We start from the raw sequence: 18,807 nt of genomic DNA, 5'->3' as shown, positions 1-18,807 counted from the left end.
CAACACTGCAGAGCCGGTCTAGGTGTACTCTCTCAGAAGTGAGAATGTACCTGTGCAAATCTCAGATAAATTACTTTGATAAATCTTCAGTAAATTATTCATTTTGAGTAACTGCCTTTACAGCTTCCAGGTCACTCTGAGTTATCATAGAATCATTTGAGCCGAAACAGGCCTTTAATGGTCATCTAACCCAACTCCCCAGCAATAAACAGGGAAATCCACAGCTAGACCAGGTCGCTCACAGCCCTGTCCAGCCTAGCCTTTAATGTCTCCAGGGATGGGGCACCCACAGCCTCTCTGGGCAACCTGCTCCACTGCTTCACCACCCTTATTCTAAAAAACATTTTCCTTATACCCAGTCTAAACCTTCTTTTAGTTTGAAGCCATTTCCCATGCTCTCTCAGCATGCCCTCGTAGGGAAGATGTTCCATCCTTGCATCATTTTTGTGGCCCTTTCTGGATGCACTCCAACAGGTCTATTGCTCTCCTGGAAATTCTGGAAAACTAAAGGGAATAGTTCATTCAACAGCAAAAACTTTTTTTTTTTTTTTTCCCAGAAAAATCACTGGGTTTATTTATTGTGAGCATTGAAAGGCCTCATTTCAGGCCCTCTGACACCTCTGAGAAATAAAAGCATCCTTCTTCACATTTTTCCAATTACTAAGAGGTTTTGCCTGTAGAAACTCATGAACTATAACATTAATACATAATTCATCTGTTTTTGGTGAGTTATTCTATCATAATATTGATTTATGCATATGTACTATAGAACACAAGTGTATGCTCATTGAAATTTTGTATATTTACACAAGTAAGGATCTTTGAAGCAGTTTTGCTATAAAATTCAGATTCTTCTTCTCACTTTGAAAGGGAATTTCATTAAATTCGAGTGATATTTTCAACTGTTACCAAAGACTTTGAAAATTATTGATTGTTTGTCCAGTAAAGAATACTCATAGTCTGAGCTTACTACTTTAACAACAGCAATGACAAAACAACCCAGAAAAGATCTTTCACTCCCATGAAAAGCAATGAATCAAGTCAACTATTTAACTGCACTACTTTTTTTTTCCCCAGAAACTGGGTAATAAGTAAAAAAAAAAGTTACTCAGATTCGTTATGTTCATTGCATGTGTAATCTTCCTTTATTTTCCTTTTTTATCTTTTTTTTTTTTTTGCTATATTTGTTCATTACTTAGTGCTTATTCATTTTTCTTGATTTTTCTTAATTATTGTTGTGCCACAATGTTTTTCTTGAATTAATATTGGCTTTATTGCATTTACCTCTCTCTTCTTTTAAATAACCAAACCCCTACCTGAACAATAAAGCTGTGAAATGTTCCCTGCTTTATGAATTCAAGACTCCTCCTTTACTTCTGAGCTAAGGACCAGGGCACCTTCTCCTTAAAATGTGCCATCTTACTAAGCGCAGTCTGTGATTTACCATCAAGTCATATCACACAGACGAAATTTCAAAGGTATTGAAGAGAGAAATGATGATAGGGGAGACATTTGCTATTCACAAGCATTTCACACTGTAATTATTGGTGATGGTATATTGGTATATTGGTATTCTTATCAGTAATATATAGCATACAGGCAATTGTCTATCAGAAGAGACCAAAATTTCCACAAGTCTGATTACAGAATCACCATTCTCCATGTCTGTACGTAGAGAATAAAACAGACACAATCTCAACACAAGATTATCTTCAGTTTTGTTGCAATGCACTTGACGGGACTGCTATGTATTAGATTCACAGCACGTATAGGAATAAAAAATCCATTACTTCACCTAGTCAAGAATCAGGCAAGGGAAATGTATACTTATCAGCCTTCTCCTTCCTACGGAAATTGCTAGCTGCTAACTCCTGAAATTTTGTAGCTAGAGCACCTATCCCAGCGTGTTTGATTCATGCTAACTGTATAGGAACTATTGATCATGGCCTAAACCTTTGATTGACCACCTGAGGCAAGCAGTGAGTCAGTCACAGGAGCACAGGTGAAGGCAATTCACCTGTGCTACCGGAAGGGGTGGAGTCTAGTTCTACCACTCCTGGATCCCATTTAAGTGCTGACTGCCACTAAGGAAGGGTCTGTTTCTGGAGATTGCTCCTTGTGGAGTTTTTTTGTGTGTGAGCCTACAACACTGGTGAGCATTTTTCATTTATTATCTTTCTCCTGTAGTAATCCTACTTAGCCTAACCTCTGTATGCCTATTGATTGTACACCAACTCTATGATATAGTTAGGACTGAGTACTGCAAATCCCAGCCTTGGCCAGACTTACACAGTATGTTGCGTAAACCAGTGCACATACCTAGCTTTTGGAAGGCATTAAATACTGGAGTAAATGGATGAATTTGTATGTTAGTTTGGTTCACAACATGTAGCACTCAGACACGCGTTCAGAAAGAGCAACAGAATAAGGAATAAGACACAAAGCATTTTTACTTTTATGTGTGCAGACAGCAAAGAAATTTTCATTGTTTCCTCTGGGTTAAATTTCTTGAGGAATGTGCGTACTGTTTTGTCCTTTCACAGTATTTGCAAACTTATTTACATTTAGCCTAGAGCCATGCTTACATGTTCAGTTTAACTTCAGGCCTTTCCAAACATGTAGGGAATGGACCACCCTGCAGGTAGCCCTCATTTGTTTTTGTTCTGAAACCAGCTGTGAGAAGCTTTGGATGCTGCACTTACCCTGGCAGACATCCTAGAATATTCAAGCACTGTTTGTTACAGTGCATCGCATTGTATCTAGTAGTTAGAAAAAAGTTTCTCCTCCTAAATCCAGATCTTGATGATTGTAATTCAACTACTGTTTAAATTGATACATACTTTAATTGCAATACATAGCAGATGTAGTTTCCTGGTGAATCTATTTTATTTTACATAAATCAGATATATAAAAATCTCATGTAATAAAGTTCACCTGAGCAAAGGAAACATCCAGAACATGAAATCCTCAAGCTTTAATATTTTGATGTAAAGAAAGGTGAGCACTTTTTAGAGACAGAAAATGTTCGTTGGAACAATAATTTAACTGTGCTTCTAATGTCACTAATGGAAGCAACAAAAAAGAAATAAAACAAACAAAAAAACCACACTCTATTCTGAAAAATCTATTCACTTTCAAGATGATACTCTTGTTTCCTCAGCAACCCTGCTCTATAGCAAGCTCCTGACTGAACTTAACAGAATATAAAATTGTGAAATTGGCCAGTTATTCCTGTATGTTCTTTCTGAGGACAATAAGTAGAAGAAATCTATTGAATATTTTCTCTGGAGAGAAGAGAAAACATAGAGGAAACATTCAAAGGAATGATGAAGCAAAAGAAAAATGCATAAAGTCTAGCAGAAGAGCTAGAAGATGACAAAAACCTGACTTGCTTTGGCATAGAAGGTGTATGTCTGCTGAGGTACTTAATATTAATGAGTTGGGGTAACATTAAATGCTTTCCCACTCCTACCCTTCTGATAAAAGTACCTGTATTGCTTGTGCTATAAGAAAGTGTACACCTAATGTAGAATATTAAAGTTCTTGGATACTGTGCACTGTTCTCATTCTTCCGTCAGAGGAAGAAAAGAAAAATCAAGCTTTTAAGCAGCAACTACTATGAAATATTTTGAGTTTTGTCTATATATACTATATATATATTTTTGTCTATATGATAGTGTAGCTGCCCTTGCATTTAGATCTGTAATTTGCTATTATAGTAGCAAGAAGTAGCTTGCTTAACATTTAAGTTAATCAAGCTAATGTACTGAATTACTAGTGAAAGCCACTAAGTTCTTCAATGCATACCTATTAATTCTTTAACTCCTGCTGCCATTTTATATAGACTTAGAGAAATGTTCTCCAGTTCTTTGTCATCACTATTTAAAATACTATTAGTCAACTAATAGTTAAGGGCTATTTGTGGCTGGGTTTTGCTCAAAGATACTTAAATCAGGCTTGTTCAGTATAGTATAAGCTTGGGGGAAAAATTGATGCAGTTTAGGTTTTCAGATCTTTATAGCGATGACGACAAAATTCCCTAGAAAAGCATAAACTCTGTTAAAAATCTCCTGGCAAAGAATTGATTGACATTACAAGCAAACAGAAAATGGTGGTATTGCAAGATGAAGAATGATTGAAGGGATTGAGATTTAAAATCTTTATCTGAGCTATTTCAGCAGAACTGAAGAAATAAGATGAACAGAAGTAATAATTTTTTAATTATTTTAGCAGGGATCATATGCTGATTACAAAAAAAGAGATGAAGACAAATAGACTCAAGCTACAAATAATACTTTTTCATGAACTTGCATTCAGCTAATTTCTAGGTTTTTTTTTTATTTTATTTTTTTTTTTTTGTCATAGTACTCCAGAAAGGTCTAATTAGGATTTGTGTTAACTTTGAAACCACTGGACTGCATAGTGAATAGAAGGAGTTACTGTAATCTCTTAACATTAAAGAACTAAAAGTAATGGATGCAGAAGACTATTTTTCCCGTCCTAAAGTGAAATTCATATCCAAGACCATGGAACTTCTGTCTTTTTCATACGCTCTATCTTGAGAAATGAATGTGAGGATATGGACTTCTAAAAGGCTTCTAAATTTGTGTAGTGAATAAATTCAGTGTAACATCCACTTTTCTGACATTAACTCATAAATGCTTGTTTTCATTTACATAAGTCAGCAAAATCAGAAAACAGTTGAGAGAAGTTACAGAAAACACAGTTTCATAAAGAGAATGGAGGTAAGGGGGGGAAGTCATGTTTGCTCTAGGTGTAATTCTCTACTTGTTCATGGATGTATGACATAAACACAATTTCTTCACATGCTTTTCATTTTAAAGACCTACAGATACTTGAGCTTAAATCCAATTTTGGAACATAAACTTTAAGTATAATTTCTAATAAGCTATTTCAGGAGCAGAAGTTACTGGCTTGGTCTGAGTATGATGCCTTTTGAAATCCAACACATCACAAAGAAGAAACACAAAAAGAAGCAGATTATTGCCTCTCTTTGAGAGTCTTCGAGAAATTAAAAAAAAAAAAATCTCCATTCCTTCAAGTGGAAAAAAAGGGAGCTGAGCTAAATATATAAAAACTATATCAGGTAAAAAAATATGACATTTTTATCAGTGTTCTGATATTTAAACCTAACTGTAGTGATTCCACATCAGATCTCATAACAGCTCAGAAGAAAAATTTTCAGATATGAAGTCTAACGTTGATCCTAAACAAAATGAACTTTTATATTAAATTGGTTTATTTATCCATCTTTACATAATCTTCTTGTCAATAAGATGTGTGTCTGATCTCTCCTTAAAGAATCTCAAGAGGAGAAAAGAATCTCAAGTGTAAAAATGTAGAGTTTCTATGGAACAAAGTAACAAAAAAATTTGAATGGGAAAGAAAAAGCAAACTGCAGAAAGTAGAATAATGTAGAATATTACTAGGGTAAATAGAAGTAAATAAAATTGATGTTTCTTAAACTTTTGTTGCCTGAGTGATGACATGGTATGCCTGTGAATCACTGAGTTGAGACTAGATATACCAGGTTAAAAAAGGAATAATTATCCTCTTAACTGCCAGTCTAACTGCTTACATATATGCATTAGCCAATGGCATGTGTTTGACAATGCAAAATTAGTATAACCACCATTTCTTTTTGGTGAATTCTATTCAGTTGCCCTGATATTTTGCTTCTAGAAAGTTATCACAACTAAGATGATATGACAACTTGCTTGGCTGTGAAAACTCAATTTTTACTCCTATACTTGTGGAATTAGGCTGCCAAATTCCTGCCTGAGCTCCACATAAAGTGAAAATATATTATTTTAGCCAGTCATTTTCTTTAGCTTTTATAAAAGAAGATTAGTCTCACTGTAAGAATAAAATCTTCTAATCATTAGCAGAGATGATTCAATTATTGACTAATGATGATTTTAGGAAAATAATATCAAAATTAGTTCACTTTTGTGGAGTTTTATGCCTATCTCTACTGTAGTTACATGCATGTATATGTATGCTTATATGTGTACATTTGTATATGTATAATGAATGAACAAATTGTCTTTATATCATATTTCATAATATGAAAAATATAATCAGTAAACCTTCATCCTTATAATATCCTAAGTACATATCAGAAACTAGTCTGATAGGAAATTTAAACACCTGCTTAATAAGAAATGCACTGCTTGTTTAAAAAAAAAAAATTGCATTTCTTTATATAGCATAGAAAGATGCCAGTTTAAAGGTAGCATAATTTGAATCTTGCTTAGAGCTTTCCTGTGGATTCTCTTGCTACTCAGAATCTCAGAATGGTGGGGCTGAGTGACTTACTAGCTACCTCACTGCTCAGAGAGATGGGGAAAAAATATCTGGCAAGCTGGTAAGAAAAATGGAAACTTGGTTCAGTACAAGCAGAATTATGCCAAAATTAAAGAGTTCTTACAAAAGAATTACAGCAGTTAGTATTTAATATGTCAGATTCATTCAATTAAACAGTTTCAGAAGTTTCACTGTCACCTTAAATCTACGATGCATTTTAGATGTAAATAAAGAAACCATCTTAATGGTTTCTTAATAATCTTAACATTGTTTTCCTTTTCATGTGATCTGGGTACTGCCAGAAAAGAATAACAGTAACAACAACTTTTTTTTTAAAAAAAAAAGAAAAAAACAACAACAACAAAAAAAAAAAAACAAAGTACGGAAACAGGAATGTTAAAGTTTCAAAGAAAGAATCTCATCCTGAACTGAGAACTTTTTTTTTTTGCTTTGATTGAATTTTGGCTTGTAGAGAAAAATATGAACATTTCTAAAACTACAAACTTAAGATGTTTCTTATTTCTTCCAAATCTTATACAGTGACAAGAAGATGAAAGAACAGTGATGGTATCAGAAGAGTTCAAATTACACTGAGGTAGACTGTCACTTTCATTCTAGGCTTAAATAAAGAGTAGCATGTCCCTTTGGAGTAATTGAAGTGATCTATTATTGCCTAGAACCAGATGATTACTCCACTTATACGACCACTTATACCATCAGTGTAGAGATGTACAATACTTTTTTTTTTTCCAGCTTTTCTCAATTCACTCCTTGCCCATCTATGTGAGTAAAGCAGTAATTCCTGGAGTTTTTCCATTTTTTCAATAGAGAATACTATCATGGGAGTGTTTTACTTTCCTTCTGTTTTCTGCATTGCTTGTTTTGATAACTAGGAAGTGGATAAAACTCTGACTTGTTTATTTCTGAGCAATCATTTTAACCCAAAGCAGAAAACAAGAAAATAAGTGTGAGTCAGAGAATTTAAGGTTGAAGTTTGTTTTACTTTCATTCGAAACTGATATGTTGTACAGATGCTTGCTATGGATTTCAGTCTCACAAATTGCCTTCAATTACATAGTACCACTAATAAGTACGGCCTATGGAATAGAATATATTCTCCACTTCTTCTGACACAGAATGAAATTATACTTCATTTTGTGGTTCATTTTAATGAATTCTTCATGAATTCTTAGTTATTTCATTTTTAATACAGTTATCTTTAATTTCATTTGTGTTCTGTTAAATAACTGATTAATGAATATGTAAGTAGATAAAGTTCTAGAGAGGCAGGTATACTATTATATTTTCATCATATTTTTTTTTTCTTTCACGCTTTTTCCATTTCTGCTTCACAGCCATAGGACAGTACTTAAAAATATGTAATTTTCTATTTCATTTAATTTCTCCTTCATTCTGTCTTATCCTTGCACATGCTATAATTTCTTCTTTTCAAGAACGTTCCACATTCACCATAGAATTTATTTTCTCCATTATAGAGAGACATATGGTATAAATATATAAAACATCCTCTTAATAAATTTTGTTTGACTATCCTAGAAGAAATGAAATATTGATTTTAATGCTCTCAAGTTCTATTAAAAAAAAAAAATAGAAATACCATCAACAAGTTCATTTTGCAAAACCATAGAAATGACTTTATATTTTGATAGACCTCTTACAAGAACTGACAGGGTATAGCATGTAATTTATGTTAAAAACAACAACAACAAAAAAAAGGAATACATTTGACCTTGTGTAATTTTTAACTGGGTACCATAATCCTTGTTACCAGTATAAAAACAGACTAAATAATCTTCCTAGGCCTAAACGGTTACTATGACTGTCGCAAACCATAATGGTGATTGGACATTTTTCTAAATATTAAAGGATTTCTGTGAGTTATCACCAATGTAAGAGACAAAAATTTTTTCACAGTGGGGATAAGATAGTAAAGCATGAATGATATCAATGAAAGAATATGCTGTAGGATAGGTTGACCATCATCCTGACTAATGACGTAAGGCATAGATGTGCCCAGTCAATTGAAAGTGCATACTGCATATAAGTATAACAGAAAAGAAGAAGAAAGAATATTCCTGATTCTTCTTAATCACTGTTGTTTGTTTTGTGAAAGCCACAAGTATCTTGTCTTTGGGCGCTTCTTAAGGAATTAATTACCACTTTGAATGATTGGGCCTCATTGGACCATTAATTCTTTCTATCACTCACTATTATTCAGGAAATGCAATAAGTTTTCATCACTACTTCTTAAAAGATGCAGTAACTGACATTCCTTAAAAGTTCTTAGTTATACAGCTCAAAACTCAGAAAGAATTTTCCAATTCTCTTCTTTCTGTTCTGTAATTTGCTCCGGAGTAGTCATTTGCTTGGAGTAGCCTTGCATTATGTGTCAAGAATACAGCTGGTGTGAAACTGCTGTACTTCAATTTTTAGGGCAATTACATTGCCTATTTTTTTTAGGTCTAGTTAGCCTTTTTTGTACTAGACTAAGTGAGTAGGCTAAGTTATCCACACAGTAGCTATAAAAATAAAACCATTTATCAGTCAGAGATTCAGAACAGATAAAACGAAGTGAAATTTACATTTGGTAACAGAAATCCTTGTGGTATTTTTTAAAAGACCAAAACAATTACATATTCATATACATACTCATGTATCTTTCTGAACAATAGTGGCAATTAAATAGAATGGGAATAGTTACTCTTCTTTCGTAGCTTAAGTAGAAAAATAAGAATAAAATAATAAGAATAAAAACATAGAATTATGGAAATGCCGTAGAGGAGAAATTCTGGTATAAGTTGTAAAGTCTGCTGGAAAAGTTTGTCTGTTTTCACAAGTCATTTAAGATTTAGAAGTATGTTACGAAGATAAATGGAACCTCCAATCAATAGAAATACATATTCCTCTGTAAAAATTAGTTAAATGATGGCATTTACTAACGCAAAGGTTTGTGTTCTGAGGGTGGTTTGGAGAAAACATATTTAGTTTAGTAGGAATCTTCCATAAAGATTATAATAGCCCTTTTTCTCCAAAATTTCTTGTTGCTCCAACAATCACTTTCAGGTTTCAAGCACAATATGAAAATGTATTTTATTTCTGTCTTCAGTAGCATTAAAATTAAGACTTAAATATGCAAGTTAGAGGATAGTTGCTCTGTAACACATAAGAATATCAGCATTCACCTTCTTTTCTACATTGCTGCTTTCAGAGAATAATGAAACAAAAAACACTCAGAATAGCTTTGTCATCTTCCCAGAAATAGTATAAGAATTGCATTATAAATGGTCTTAAAATTAATGCTGCCTAAAGGATAAAAATTTGAAAGAGCAATGAAGCTTGATTGCCCAGGATTTTTAGCAGTTTATACTATGGGCATAACATAAGAAAATTTCCTGAACAGCCCTTTGCTGTCACAGTAATAGCAACTAACTCATTTCAATAGATCTCTGTCACCTGCATCACAATAGTTATTTGATTCCATCTTGTTCTTCCCAGCTGACAAAGAAGGGAAACTATTTCTCTAGACGATGACATCACTACCAGTGCTGAAGTCAAATCCTGGGGCTGCTCTCTACAGTTCCTTCCCTATATGGTTTGCTCCTCACAGATTTTTACTGCCTGGCTTCATAAGCCGGAAGGCAAGTGTGAGGCATGGCCAGCCATGGCACCATCTGAAGTCACCAGTTAGTTCTATTAGAAGAAACAGAAACATAGTCAAATTCCTGGTAGGAGTTAGGCCACGTACCCCTCGTGAATTAGTAAACCTTTTGGGTCTATCTTCACACCTAGGGAGGTATTAGGTGGTGGTGAAAAGGTTTTTCAAGTGTTAATCTCTGTTTATTCTGAGAACCAGAGGTTTTACTCTAATTCCTCCACAGAATAGGATGGCACAAAGCACAACGCGGCTTTGTGGCACAAGTTATAATTTTAGTGCAATAGATGATCTCAGAGGCTAGTGCTATAATTTCATGTTTTCTCTATTGTATCTCAGTAAATGTCACTGGATTCTTAATTCTGTGTTTTCTGAAGGAAATGCAAAACACTCAGTGCAAAATATGTCATTGTATTGTTCTAAAGCATTACAAAGTTTAGTATTAATGTATATTGTAGTGAATGCTTTAAGTGAGAATATATACAGAAATCATTTTTTGACTTCTACCGAGCTATGAAGAGTTAGCGTGCAGTTCCATATCCATACCATCCTGGTATTCATAATAACATACATCTTTTTCAGCACACCTTAGTCTCCAGAGTTATCCAATTTTATGACACTTCTGAGATGACTTTTAACACTAGAGAAGAAAAATGAAAAAAAAAATCACTGGTAATAGAGATAGTGATAAAAGAAATTATGTCTCTATGGGAAAATCTATATATTTTTTCCTCCTTACTGTGCTTCCTTTTCTCCATTATGTATCCCAGTGTTTTTCTACCTTTTCCTGCTCAATCACCTTAAATTTACTGTACTCTCTTCAGTTTCTACTTTCATATGCTGAAGTCCTAGATAACTGCTGTGCAATTTAATTCGAGGTAGATTTATTTCACTAAAAGAAGATTATCATTGCTTATATTTCATAAGAGTAAAAGTGTACATAGCAGTAACGGCATTTTGCGAGAATATGAAATGCTTAAGTTATAAAGCTTAAGATACTATATGCAAGAACAACTTCATTAAACATTTTCCTATAATCATAAAAACTATAGTGGTGAGTATATAAATCCTACAGAAAAGATTTTTTTGTTTTTTAAAAGTCTTGAGATCTTATCTTGAGATAAGATTTGTATGTGTTCAAGAAGCAGTACTTCTAAAACCTGAGGATCCTATCTTTGTATGCTTGTGGCTCATTCTCTGAGATATTAGCTATACATTCTTCCAAGACACTTTTTAATTTTAATGCTGGAATTAATCTTGTAAACATAAATAATAAGCATATTCTATAGAAATACATCTGTTTTCACTTTCTTTTTTAATTAAAAAAAAAAAAAACTGCCAGCATTATTTAAAAATCCCATTTTGTGCTCATGCATTATTTGCATATTCATAATCTGATTACTGATTAATTCAAAATAATTATGAAATTAGCATAAATTGTCTCTGCTTATTTAACCTGCTTCAGGAGTTAAAAATTCTTGCTACAGTGTCTATTCCAAACTCGTACAAAAACTCTGCAAGCTTTTGAGTGGATCTTTCTAAGGCAGTATTCAGGACAGAAGCTGCTACTGCTAGATGAATTTTACTGTAATTCTCAGGAAAATATTTTGCAGGAAGTCCTGACTTAGACTATTCACATGATTATTTTCTGTGGGCAAGCACCTACAATTAAGAACATACACTGTTTAGAAGAAAAAAAATGGAGAAAATATTTGAACTGTTTAATAAGCCCATCCTATGTAGTGGTAAACTGCTGATCAGTTAGAAATTTATTAAGAGGTCTAATGAAAAACGTGGTAAGTTACAACAGTAGTTCAGTCTTATAACACACTGGGTCTTCCTACTCTAAGTGCCTGAGTGTTTATCTGATGCTCAAAATAAAGTTCTACTTAATTCTCTTTTCAGAAAGCTTATCTAGAGGCCGTATTGATTTTTTTTTTTCCTAAAACCAAGAAAAGTTTTACTTTGTGTAACTGTAAACTGTCTTTTTGGTTTGTTTGTTTTGTTTCTTTAATATCTATGGGAACATTACTAGGTTCAAATTCAAGATTGCTTGTAGGGTAAGAGAACTTTTTTCCAAAAGCTTTATCAAAGCCTTAGCTATTTCTAGATTCTCAGCATTGGAAACTGGATAAATTTATGCATATATTTCTTGTAAAGTGTACTTAATAATGGTAATCAATCAAACCCTAAGTGAGAAACACAGTATCCTTTCAGTGACTAATACAGACTCTTCCAGATTTTATCTGAGCATAATTTTACAACACAGACCAGAGATGAAGCCGCTGATCTTCCTCCAGTGTTTCCTCAGTCTACGATCATTTCAAGTTAAATTTTAAGACTCCATCTTCCCACTGATATGATCCTTCCACATTACTGAAAACCCCCAGAATCTTAACTTTAATCTTTCATCACCTTTTTTAAATAAAAATAAATAATGCAAAAATTAAACCGTTTCAGTCCAAGGCTAAGTTTATGGATTTGCAAATTTGTAAGGCCAACATCTTGTATAAACAGTTCTTAAAAGTGATGTAAGTTGGGTTGCATGTTTTTTTTGTGGTGTTTTATTTTTCTTCGGTTATTTGCACCTGCAACATTCCAAGTACAATGACTCCTAGGTACAAACAATATAGCCTAAAAACTAGTTTTAAAAATCAAAAGGCTTTCTGGGACCTGTTTGAAATGCTGGGAAATAATAGCTACTCCTTTCATTATGGTTGCCATGCTAAAGTGTTTAAATCATCGCTTTGTAAAGCACTTCAAGGTACTTACAATATGAGTGTGGTGCCTTACAAAATGAATTATAATGTATTTTCTTCTGATCTTTTTTCTTTTTCTTTTCTCTTCTGTTTTAAACTATCCACTTGATAACGATCTGTCTGAGAAGATCGTTATAATTTCAAAGCATTTCATCTTTTGCTCCACATTCTGCAAATCTGTGGAAGATCGCTGGAAGCTTTATTGTCATCACATAGTAAGTAATTGTGAAAATGTTAAATCTTTGTATTAATTTTCATCATTACCTGATATTTTATTTCCTTTCACATCAGTTGTGTTATGAATGTTTCCTGGGTAGAGAACAACCTAACTTCTTGTATTTCAAATGCTTGCAGCTCTGTGATACTGATATAAGGCAAGATGAACTGATGCTTCTACACAAATATTTGAGTCATGTTTTGTTGCTTTTCCTTGAAATGAAGACATGACTTTTTTTTATCAAATACAATCTATCCTATAACATCTTTCTGTTCTACTGCAAGAAAAATTGCTTTTTTTTTTTTTTCCTCCTATGGATGATACATTTTCAAATGCTTAATTTTCTCAAGTATCTATATGATGAGAAAAAGCAAAATAAATGCTGAGAAGGAATGGATTTCTTTTTTCAAGCTCCAGAGTATGAAAATGAGAACTGCTTTTATGTAAGGTCAAATAGTTTACATTATTCCTTCCATATCTACAATTTATCCATGTCTCTCTAAGGTAAGTGATGTAGTCAAAAAGTTTATTGAGCTTTCTGAAGCAATAACATTTCAGTGTGAAATTTAGTTCTTTTCTGAAATATCAAGGTCAAGCTAAAGGACCATATGCGTGTAAATATGTATATGTTATTTGGCTGTTCCAAATCACTATAAGAGTCAGTTTTCCTATAGAAAAGGTACAAATCACATCACATCTGTATATCTGTGACTCCAAAGGGCACAGTTTGTTTATACTTTCGTCTAGTGTAACTTGTACTCACAGAAATTTCTATGACAATTTTAAATATTTACATTAATATATATGTATATATAAAAACATAATATATACATATAGAAAGATTTAAATAAAAAAAAACACAGATGCATCAAATATTTCTTTTTCTGAGTATTTCACTTATGGAAAGGCTACAAAAAAAAAAGCATTGGATGGAAAATTCACCACTTTTTACTCTTGAGTTCCTTTGCTCCTTTTCTCTTGTGTGGAAAAGTAGGAAAACTAGTCATTTTCAATTCTCTAAAATTAATTTAATTAAAGAGCTAATGTTTTCTCTGAATAATTGATTTGTATATAGAAATATCTTGTTCAGAATGTAATTTCTCTGTATTATAGCTGCATTATTTCAGCTTTAACAAAAATAGATTGTATTATTTAGAAAATACTTTGGTAAATATTAAGGCATATATATAATTTTCTTTCTTGAACTCTAATGATAGTGTAAGTATTATTACATGATTATCTTTTTTGGCTAATCTATAGTAAATATTAAATGTCAGCAAGATAAGGCAGAGAAAAATTCACAAATTCTTCAAGCAAATTAACTCAGTGAAGGTTACATCTGTCCATTTTCCAACAAAGAACACAGGACGTAACAATACTGACTTGCTCATTGAACATGTTATAAAAGAAAAAAAAAACAAGAATAATAATTCTGAAAAATTATAATGCAAAGACAGTTTCCTTTCAACCAAATTTAGCTGCTAAAGCCATGCAACTATTTTAGCTTCATGAAACATTTTAATTTTTATTGTGAAGAACTCTAGAGTTTATGAGCTTGAGCTTAAAAATTGAAAAGATGCAACTGGCATCACTAATTGGAACAGCATAAAGAAAATATTTTACATTGCTCTTATTTTGCATAGGTTGAAAGTAATAAAAACATGATTCCAACAAATGTGAGGTCTCTTAAGGTCACCCTGAAGTTATTAGTGTGCTTATTGGTATGTCAGCTCCTCTTTTTCTTTCAACCTGACATTTTCCATTGCATGTGATAAAGCTGATCATCAGCAGTTAAGACAAACATCTGATGCAATGAAAGCTACAGGATTATCCTTTACCATTTTGGGGTGAACAGCTCTTTTTAATAAGTCAATTATTTTCTACGGAAATGAGCACTGCGAACAGAACCACACAAGCGTTCTGTTTCAGTGAATTCATTAGAAGGTGGGATGGTAGTGAGTATACTTTTAGCCAGGAGTTTTCTGCTGCCTATTAATATTCAAGATAATGCTAGAGAAACACACTCTAGAGCCTCATTCCAAATCAAATAATTCTAAATCAAAGTACCATTTTTTTCTTTGCCTCAAAAGACCATAGCCTAAAAAAGTAGAGGAGCCTCTATTTTGAACTTATAGGGTATTGGAAGAAGTAAAATATTAGGAGTTCAGTAATCACACTTAGACTAATAATGCAATTTCCATAGGGGTACAATAGATTACTTTTGCCTTAAAGAATAAATAATAATCATAATGAAAGTGCAGCAAAAAAAGATTAATATGAGGATAGAAAGGAAATAAAACTAACAGTAGTAAGCTCATGAAAATATTAGTTTGATTCAGATTTGCCAATTCAGGACTTGGAATATGTTTCAATTTATATTTTTTGTTGCGGTTTTGTCTTCTGAGGCTTAATACAGAACCTTTTACATGAGATCACAGGCCACTGCCATGTGACCTGAAGGAGTGATATTTTCATTTGGTTCAACTTGGACATTAATATTCTTTCTCTATAGCCAGTAGAAGTGACTATAATCTACTGATTATAAATATCCTTGTTATAATTATGCCCAGTGGAACAAAAGTACTTGCTTGATTTTTCAGAAAGATAAACCATTAGTAAAATATCCAAAGGAATAAGAGGGAATAGAGCAATAAGTCAGAAGTAATTTATCTGCCCTTTGATCTCTGTACATGAAGGCCTTCAATCTAGTCTTCCAATTGTTTCATATAAATCCTCAGAATGGAGGTCAGTGCAGAAATATTTTAATGTCCACCTTAAATTTTATCATATTGAGTTAATTTTAGATCTCTTTCTCAATAGTTTCAGTTATTATTTATAAGCTGTGTACTGCCGATTCAGTTAATCATTTTTATGCTTGGAACACACAATAGAATACAAGTTTCTTGTATGCCGAAAAAGTGAATAGAAGTCCCTTTGGGCATCAAAATCAAAGAGAAAGTTCAGTCTACTTCTCAGATTATAATTAGCCTGAAGAAAATCTCCAGAGTCTGCTTAACTAGATGTAAAGGTCTCTCTTTTTAGGTTAAATTGTTGTTCTGACAACAAAACAAATTCAAGCAGGCATTGGAAGAAGAGAGATGATCAAGAGAACCGATTTGATTTCTGATCATCTTGTATTAAAGCCACAGTGTAGGAAAGCTAATTCTTGTGTTTGAAAAGTAAAAATATTTTTGTAAAGATTCTACTCTGTGACAAAGCACTATGTTCCAAGATAAGCAATTAATTTCTGTATCCAAATGTTGTATTAATCAATGGGCCTGAATTACAAAAAAAAACTGAATAGAAATGGAAAGTGCATACTTGTTAATCTGTACGTTTATGATGGTCCTCAAAAGAACAGCTGAGGACAGAACTGAGATGTAGTATGGACTGTTGATTTGCTCAGCCAGCTAGCTGCCATCTGAAAATTGACTTCAGACTTATGGATCATTTGAAAAGTCCTCATTTTCAAAGCTTCCCAGCCTGAAGAGTTGAACCATGTTTCAGAATTGTATTGTCATGTTCTCTCTTCTCATTGCATTTGTCACTAGTGTTATCTCTCTCGTCTCAACTGGCTAGGTAAAGTTGAAGGCGTGAACATTTTTCCAGATAAAGAAGGGTAACTGATGGTGGGTTTACATCACCCTTTTCATTTGCCGAAAATTATACGAAGTCTTGTTTCTTCAGATATAGGATTATAAAAATATGAAGAATAGTCCTTTTGATTGCAGTTCCGTCTGCCCTCGGCTAGAATTTGTATTATGAAACTATTTTCCAGATCTGTGCTTTCATTGCCTTTATAGGCTGCAACTCATGATTGTTTGTCATCTTGTCTGTTTCTCTACTTCTTTCTGCCTCTTTCTCACAGCTAAATCTGTGCAAAAAAAATAATTACTGTATGCATTGCCTAGCCTGGTTTGGTGGTTTTTGAAGGAAATTAGATCTCAGATTAGGTCAGAGAGCACTACAATTTCTATAAAGAGTAACTATTCCCTACATATTCTACAAAGGAACCATGGAAATTTCTAGATTAAATTACTGTTAATTTAAATCTGTGAGCTAAGATGTTAGCATTTTGTTGTTGTTTGTTGTTTTTGTTGGTTTTTTTTTTTTTTTTCCAAAAGAAGCAGAATATTAACCTTCAAGTCTTACTGAAAAAGATTACGAGGAAGTCTTGTGCCATATTCCCAATACAAGCTTATTGTACAAAGGAGCTTCCCATCTTTTATATTCATGGTGAAGTAATATTTTTTTCTTTCTTTTAGTAGTGTAAGTCAAGAGACTCATCTTTATTTGTTGTGGTTTAGCCCAGCAGACAGGTAAATGCCCCACAATCATTCACTTGCTTTCCTACAATGGGATGGAGGAGAGAATCATAAAAATGTAGAGATAGAGGCAGTTTAATAGGACAGAAAAAGAAGGGGAAAAAAAAGAACAGTTATATAAATATACAGCACAAGTGATGTACAGTGCAACTGTTCACTACCCACCAACGAATGCCCTACCAATCCCTGAGCAGCAGCAACAGTACCTCCCTCCCCTCTCCCCCCCAGACCCCATCCCCAGATTTTCCCAGATTTGTTCTTCAGCATGGCACTGTAATTTATGGAATATCACACTGGCCAGCTTGAGTCAAGCAGTCATGTCATTTTTCACTATATTGTAATTAATTACAATAAAACAATAATCTGCAATTAGGCAATAATAAGTTCCATTAATTATGTATTTGATTAACTGTTGGATTTTGTCAATTGTGAATTATATAACACCTTTAATTTTAAAAAAATGCATAATATACTGTTTGGCCACCAAATGCTTCATTTAAAAAAAAAAATTATTTGGTTTGAAAATGCTATAAACCTCTGTAAAACCTTTGCCAGGTTAAGAATAATTTCTTCCTTACTGTGCCTTAGCATTCATTAAACTCAAGGAAACCTTAGTAAAGGAATGCTTCTTCAAAAGAAAGCTCTTGCCTTTACTAAGGAAATAACTAATTAAAATAAATTTAACACCAAACGAGATTACAGAAAGCATACTACAATGTAAGTCTTACTGTTTCCATCTAATTTATAATTGAGTATCCTTTAAAAGGTTTGTTCTGTTATGAATTATTTTTACTGCAGAATTTCACTGTGGCTGTTGATAGTTTATGACCTTCTAAACACCATGAAAGCATCATAAACATTGTGTTGTGTATACGCACTGAAAATGACTGAGAAGGATCGCATACTTCATCATTCAGTCCCTGAGGCAGCTGGAAATTGTACAGTCTGAAGAAAAAGTCTGGGAGTACAGAAAGAAATGAATCTCCATCTATCTACAAGAATGTCATTTTTCATAGTCTTCACTACAAATCACTCCTGTGTGGAATCCTGAAAGGGCTCAGCAGTGCCAAATATTTGTGTTTTGAGGGGTTTTTTTATGTTGGTTTTGAGACTAAGGAGGACAAATCGATAATCTTAATGAAACATTTGGTAACTTTGTTTTGGACTATATCCAAATAAAGAGCAACTGTCATTTTACAAACCCATATCAAATCTTATGTGATTTAGGCAATGAGTTTGCTCTTATTTGTCGGTTTAAGTGTCATACCAGAATCTTCAAGGCCACACGCAGTTAGATAAAACATCAAATACTTTAATACTTTGAATGAAACAAGCCATAGATGTGTCTGTAGAAGGAGGAGAAAATTATGACATGTTAGTGGAAATATTGACCAGCCATTCAATCTGAGTAAGTATGCAGATATTCTAATGTGCAGGATACTGTTCCATGTGTCAGACAAAGCAAGAGGTAATTCATTTTCTTACTATTCCTTGTGCTCCATCTGA

The 18,807-nt window shown here is 33.1% G+C and overlaps 1 long non-coding RNA gene across 1 annotated transcript; it reads left to right on the top strand.

Moving 5' to 3' along the window:
- Window positions 1-2,112: 2,112 nt before the first annotated feature.
- On the top strand, window positions 2,113-18,455 carry LOC125691643 (uncharacterized). Its single transcript, XR_007376192.1, has 4 exons — window positions 2,113-2,152; window positions 6,868-6,922; window positions 12,888-12,974; window positions 18,100-18,455. It is a non-coding gene; the product is annotated as an uncharacterized LOC125691643 (long non-coding RNA).
- The last annotated feature ends 352 nt before the right edge of the window (window positions 18,456-18,807 follow it).

This window comes from Lagopus muta, chromosome 4 (assembly GCF_023343835.1).
Source record: "Lagopus muta isolate bLagMut1 chromosome 4, bLagMut1 primary, whole genome shotgun sequence".
In the NCBI taxonomy this organism is placed as follows: Eukaryota; Metazoa; Chordata; class Aves; order Galliformes; family Phasianidae; genus Lagopus; species Lagopus muta.
This window is presented reverse-complemented; position numbering and strand designations above follow the sequence as displayed.